The sequence below is a fragment of the Priapulus caudatus genome, unplaced genomic scaffold (genome assembly GCF_000485595.1).
Source record: "Priapulus caudatus unplaced genomic scaffold, Priapulus_caudatus-5.0.1 Scaffold107, whole genome shotgun sequence".
NCBI classification, from domain to species: Eukaryota; Metazoa; Priapulida; class Priapulimorpha; order Priapulimorphida; family Priapulidae; genus Priapulus; species Priapulus caudatus.
The window spans coordinates 165287-172894 of NW_014577168.1; the positions used below are offsets into that span (position 1 = coordinate 165287).

At 42.3% G+C, this 7608-nt stretch overlaps 1 pseudogene; it reads left to right on the top strand.

Annotated features, from left to right (window-relative positions):
• Positions 1 to 5242: 5242 nt before the first annotated feature.
• LOC106805264 overlaps positions 5243 to 7608 on the top strand; it is a 10713-nt pseudogene continuing 8347 nt past the window's right edge.

Sequence of the window (7608 nt, forward strand, 5' to 3'; positions counted from 1 at the left end):
GGCTGGCGGTGTTCTAAATTAGAGCGCATGAATTTATTACGCGCCGTGCTACAAGAATTAGGAAACTAAGGTTCGCCTAGCACTCAACGTAGGGTTAATATAATTGTAAATAGAAAGCCTGGTAGAAAGATATCAGGCAAACCATTTTCTAGATGCTGTATACGTGGTTAAGATGCACATATAAGAATCGACCGCGCGGTGCGCTTAGGTTAGCAACAATAGGCTGATAATTTCGGTAACGTAGGCATTAGTGCAAAACATGTCGCATATACAAAAGATTGAGTAGCGGTTACTCGTAGCAGAACTGGTATTTAGCGTTGCACCGAGGCTAAAATGCCGGATCTCAAAAATACGATATTAAACAGATCGGTACTTTGATTGTAAATACGGGAGGTTGCGGCTTCGGCAGGACCCGCGCGAATAATTTGCCGTGCTTGAGAATACGCGGATTTTTGTGAGCCGGCATTTCCTCCGTAGATGAACGCTAATCCGGATTTTCTGAAGCGCGGCGTCTTTCTATAAGACTGGTTCCGCGGCTCGACAGGTTCAGGTGTAACGCGAGTGGAAGTGTCGAGGGGACAGTCTAAACGCATTTTTATCGGCAGTTGGTTCGATTGCATTGTTTATTATTCGCATTGTTTGTTGATTGTTTAAACTGTCTACGACGAAGATTTGGCAGCAAGTAGTTATTTGAGTGGTGTTTTTGTACAACATAAATGTATGAAATACATTAGCAGTTTTCTGTTTACTTTATCATGGCTTATATAGTTTTATATACTCCGCTAATTTGCAGGTGATTGATGTAAACAACGCTCGACCACAACAACAACCGTCGATAAATTCGAAAACTTATTGCGTGGCGCGCAGACGCAGTAGCCGATATATTCGAATTTGCGTAAACGAGGCATTGGCAAATTATTGTAGGCATGGGATGGAAATTCCTTAGTAACTTAAGGAGCGGGCAGTTTTCTCATATAATTTCTTTCTGGTTTTTTCTCTTCGTTTTCTTTTCCGATGCACTGGTCTGGCCACATTTGTTGTATCGTTTAGTAATGATCTAGTTCGTTGAATCTATATGTGATTTCTTGAATCTATCTAACTGTCACAAATATTCTTTGGGTTGGAGAAATTTAAAAACAACACAAATAACATTTTCGCGCGTTTTTTTAATAAATATGTTTGCAACATAAATACACATGAACATATATTATTTATTTTTGCCTATATTGTTATAGTTCTATGTTAAGTATATATAGGAAGTTACGTGCCGAACGACAAATCAAACAAAGAAATGTTTGGAGCACGCATTATTGATCAACCAGTACACAATGCCGAAATGGAATGAGCGGGGCAACGAAGCACCCAGTCGAGGCAGACAGAGAGACGCCCAGTAATATGTTAAATAGTCGTATAGGCACACTCAATTCAAATCGTCAGATTCTTTTTGGAAATTTAACCGCAAGTAAAACATCTTTTATTGGAGGTGAGAGTTTGAGGTAGTATTTAGTGAACGTGTGCGTATAAGGGTCTTTTGAAATCGCAGGAAAAAATCAAAAATAAGGTATTCAATATAGTTTTTTTTATATTTCTAGAGATTCGTGACGCTAGGACACTTTTAAGCAGCTCGCAGGCTGCACGATGACCGTATTGTCGGAGCCGGCGAATCAGCGTAGGTGAAGCGCTCGCCGCGTATTTGTGCTAGATACCGTATTCGTGCGCAAATGCCGGTAATTGTGAAATACGAGGTCTCGTGTGGAACGAGCGGCTTATACGAAGGCTTCCCGACGCCTGGGAATAATTGCCGTGTTTGAAGAAATACCGGATATTCTTGGACGCGGCCATCTTCGCTCGGTGCTGAGAGCGCTTAATACGTATTTGTGCTGATAAGCGGCGTAATTTGATAGACTGTCGCCGCGTCGACAGTTCGCCAGTGGTAAATAACGCGAGTGCGAAGCTGTCGAGCGCGAACCAGTCCTAAGCGTATTTTCGAGCAGTTGTGCGCATACTGCGCATGTGTTTATGTTCTTCATCGTGTTCGGCTTGATTGTGTTAAGAGCAGCTGCGCAGCTCGGGCAAATACGTGTTTGTGGAGCGCCCGAATCAGAGTGTGTGAAGTTCGGAGCGCGTATTATGTCTCAGCATTCGGTATTCTCCGCAAAAATACCGTATTTTTCTAAATCGAGGTCTTCCGTGTGAACGGAGGCTCTAGGCAAAGGCTCGCGCAGATCTGTGTTAGTCTTAGCAGCTGGAAATAATCTTTTGTTTCTGAGTACAGACTTCTCAGCTGGGAAGAGGGGCCGATGACATCACAAGCTGGTAAAGTTATAGCAAAATCACGCTAGAGATTTGCTCTGTGAGAGGTAGCAAATGACTAGCAAATCAATGCTTACGGTGCATGACCGCTATATACCGTGCGAGATGGGAGCGCTTAAGAAGCGCTATGCGAAGCGCCGCAGAAGTACGTCTGTTAAACCAAATAAAGTGTAGCTCTATGTTATTTTTCAACTATATGCATTGGTTAAATGTTTTATTAAGCACTCTAAGCGTATTTTTAAAGCGATTTTTATAAGCTGAGCCGATCGCCGACAAACCAGGACGATCGCAGACGATTCCCAGTAATCACAGACAATCGCTTAAGATCGCAGATGATTGCAGATAAACTCTGACGATCCTCCACTATCACAAACAATCGCGTTAGATCGCAGACGATCGCTGACGATCCTTGACCATCACAGAAAATCGCATGAGATCGCAGACGATCGCAAACGATCCGCGACGATGGCAGACAATCGCAGTAGATCGGGATACATCGCAATGAGATGCGAGACGGATGGTGAGGGGCGCAAGGACGGGGCTGTATGCGTAGCCAGATGAGCAGATGATAAGACTGCGCGTTGAAGCTTCTGGACACGCTCTATTTAGCACCCGACAAGACCAGCGATGTCAGAGAGGGTCTCGAATTTCTACATAGCCGATCCTTTTAAACAGACATGCTAAATTGACATGCTAAAATTCAAGCACACACTTCGATTGTATCAACGTGAATCTATGAAGTGTATAACCGAGCAATAATACAACTACGTTATGATGTACCAGTCCTGCGTCTCCTGCATGCAAGTTCTGCGGTTATAGGCTAATCAGTAATTCAAATAGCAAGTTCACAGCAATTAAACAGATTCCTTTCCTTGGCTAATGACAGCGCGTCAGTCTAAAAGTACTAAACGTAAACAGAACTAGTAGTGTAGAGTGTAACTGCTCCTCGCGGTAAAATGTCGAGTGCGAAGGGAGCAGAAGGGGTGCCTGGGTGTTATATATATATATAATATATATATATATATATATCTATATATATATAGAGAGAAGAGAGAGAGAGAGAGAGAGCAGAGAGAGAGAGAGAGTAGAGAGAGAGAGAGGGAGGGGGAGGAGAGAGAGAGAGAAAAGAGAGGAAAAGAGGAGAGCAGAGAGAACACAGAGAAAAAGAGAGAGGAGAGAAGGAGAGAAGAGAGAAAGGAAGAAGCAGGAGAGAGAGAGAAAGAAGTAAAAACAGCACGTTAACGCCATTAGATATGAAAATAAAATGATAGAAAAAATAGAATAGGGGTGTTGAAATTTCAATGCAGCAAGCTCTTCATGAGGGCTATCAAAATGTGTGTATATAATATAGTATAAGTATATAGATATATAATATAATATCAAGAGTACATAATAGAGACCATGATCATATAATATGATTATATCATATTCACATACCTATATATCATATTATACATATATATCATATTATCCATATAATATTTAGTTCCGCATCACGGGCTGATAATCGGTTGAAGATTCTATATGGATTAACGGGTCGCGGGTAATATGAACTCAAATAGTGCCGCCTGAGTCGGCAACTATTGGTTGCGCGATCGCATTGTTTATTATACGCATTGTTTTTTTAATGCTAATTGAAATTGTTCGCTTTCATGACTGTTGTCTTATTCATTCATATTTCGCGAGTACGATTTGGAACGTCATGTGATGCACTAAAAAATTAATGCTCTGTTGTTGGGGAGACTATGAGAGCATAGTGCCGAACAACAGGCTTAATATAATAAATAACTCTATTATGTTACTCTTGATATATATATATATATAATGAATATATAATATATCATATATATATATATATATATAATATATAAGATTCAATGTTAAAAATAATTGTATTACGCCTATTTACTCATGTTAGTTTTGACACCTATATACTTATATGTTTTTAATATATCTTATCTTCTCATGGCTGTCCGTGTGTTTTTAACTGTGTATAGGTTATATATATATATATATATATATATATTACGAAGAAGCAGCGACGCCCTGTGTCTGTTCTGTATCTGAACGATAGACAGAATGTCCTTTCAAACTACTGCAGCGTCACCGATGTAGAATAAACAATAAGAATGTACATACATTACACTTATTTATTACGCTATATGTTATTGCAGTTATTTAGGCAGGCTCTTTCTATCGTGGTTTAAATACAGTGTACATAGACACGCATAAACGCAACGCTATTCGATGCATGTTGAAAGCAGGGGTGACAAATTAAAGATGAGCAAGACGAATATTGGCACCCTACTCCACTCTGTACCCTAACCCGCCCAGTACCTTACCCCCATGCACCCTGTATCCTACCCGCCCTGTACCTTACCCCACCCGGTACCCTACCCGACCCAGTACCCTACCGCACCCTGTACCCTACCTTCCCTGTACCTTACCCGCCCTGTACCCTACCCGACACGGTACCCTACCCCACCCTGTACCCTACCCCACCCGGTACCTTACCCCGTGAATTCAAACACTAAAAGGCCTTCCGCGACACCGCGCACATTTCAGGATATACTATTCGTTTACAAACACGTACACGCCCGCTATTGCAGACCGAGTATGTGACCGTATATGTCCTGATGCACGCACGCGCCGGTGTCTATAGTGGGACACAGACATCGGTGTTCGCTGCCATCTTAGATTGGCTGCAAATACGCGCCTTTCCCGGCTCGTATCCCGCGCAGGGCCAAACGCAAGAGCCGTTACCCTACCGCGCCCTGCACACATCTGGCACGGGGAGCACGCATTCGGCCGTTGAGAAAGCATACGGTGCACGCGTCCGTGTTTTTACCACGCTGGCACGTTTGGCTTGACGTGCTTGCACCCTCTGCAACACCCTATTTGGAGATTTTTAGCGTACTAGCGCGTCGCGCATGCCCCGCGAGCCGCTATATATATCTGGCGGAGAGGATGCGGAGGCTGTGTCAGTTCAGTGAGCAACTCCACGTAACCACATCTCAGCTGTAGCTTCTGGTGAGTACACACACTGTAGCCGCGCACGCATACAGGCGCCGCATCTATTTAAGCTGGATAGCACGCGTGTATACACATCGGTCGCTTGTTCAACGTTGATGGCACGATCTCTTCTGGGTTTCAAAGTGGTTAGAGCTTATCCATATTAAAACTCATCGCAATTTGCAAATAATTGCATCAAAGCAGAATATCGATACGTAATTACGGAGCCGAACTATTTTGGTACAAATATCTACATGGATGCTAAGAATATAGCACTTTTTATTTGTTTACAAATATTATATATATATATGTATGTATATATATATATGTATATATTTATATACGCTTTTTACTATTATACTGTTGCTTCAAACCCACAGAGGCAACTTCATGTAGCAGGCGACTGTGATTTTGTCAGCTAATTTGACGTAACTTTTCGTGCTATCAACATTCACGCGTTCGCTAACCATGAAGTCTGTTTCGTACTCCAGTTTAATCCACTCGGTATGTTTATTCGTTATTAGTATCCTGCCCAACCAGCAAATATGTGCGACGACGATGATGTAGCAGCTCTTGTCGTGGACAATGGCTCCGGAATGTGCAAGGCCGGTTTCGCCGGTGACGACGCCCCACGTGCCGTCTTCCCCTCCATCGTCGGAAGACCACGTCACCAGGTGCGCAGGCTTTTATAGTATTCATTAATTCATTTAATATAATTCATTATTGAATTCCCGTAATTATCTTGTAACTCTTAAATTAAAAATAACTTACTTATTAAATTAAAATAACTACATATCACCTATTACTGAGCATGGTAAAACTTGGCAAGGCTTCCAATGTTCTCGTGAATCTGGTAGAAATGCTCTGGTAGCATCTGGCCACATAGCCAAATAGTAAATAGCCACCGTAAATAGTAAAAATTAAAAAAAATATTTACACTTTTTCACAAAATATAAATAATTCTGTTCACTTTTTATGGTTAAATTGCTGCATTATACTTTCTATTTTACTATATTGTTCGATGTGAACATACACTCGTGACTCATATATAGCCCATAGCAAGCAATTAATGTTGGGAACATTAATATCAAATCGTCCAGGTTTTTTCGATTTTTAACTAGTTGAGAAACAATCTTCTCAGGTAAGAATTTGACGATACGTTTAATTACTTTTACTTAATACGTTAGTTCTTACTTTTAATGTAAAAAATGGGAATTTTTTTTGCACAAATTTTACCATCGAAAATTCGTGACGTAATCACTTTAAGCGTTACGTGTTCTGCACTGGTCGTTATTCACCCATGCACGAGCTATGCTCACGCATTTATTGAAAAAAGTCAACTTGGATAATAATTGAGAATTTCTGCATGTCTTCGCGCAGGATGGCCCTCATGCTGTGGCGAGTCTAACATCTTCAACTACTATTTAAAACTCATTTATGTTCAGTAATTACCATGTTTGTCTTCCGCAGGGTGTCATGGTTGGTATGGGACAGAAGGACAGCTATGTAGGAGATGAGGCTCAGAGCAAGAGAGGTATCCTCTCTCTGAAGTACCCCATCGAGCACGGAATCGTCACCAACTGGGATGATATGGAGAAACTAATCTATTCGTTTTGCCACCTGAGCCGAGAGGAAATCGTGGCGTGACGTGCAGGAGAAGCTGTGGCTACGTCGCCCTGGACTTCGAGCAGGAGAGGGTGGCACCGCTGGCTTGCCTGCCTGCCTCCTTGGAAAAGAGCTACGAGCTTCGCCGACGACAGGTCATCAGCATCGCAACGGAGGGGGTTCGCGTTGCCAGAGGCCTCTTCCAGCCATCTTCTTGGGTAGTAGTATTTTTGGCGTTGGTTTATTAGCTATGCAGAAATGCAAATTGGCAGATGACAATTGTATGCTATTTCAATATAACAAAGGTCGTTAGAAAAATGAATCGAAGTGGCATGTGGCGAATTAATAGATTGGGGAGGGGGCGGAGAGTGAAATAGACAAACAGTAAGATGTTATTGATATTATTTCTAAGCCCTGCGTGTCTCTGCCCACAGGAATGAATCCCACTGGTATCAGCACGAGGCTGCCTACAATCCATCATCGAATCGCGACAATTGATATCCGTAAGGATCTGTACAGCCAACACTGTCCTGTCCGGTTGGCACCACCATGTACCCAGGTATTGGCCGACAGAAATGCAGAAGGAGATCACTGCCCTTGCCCCAAGCACGAATGAAATCAAGATCATTGCCCGCACCAGAGGAAGTACTCCCGATGATCGTGGCTCCATCCTGCTCG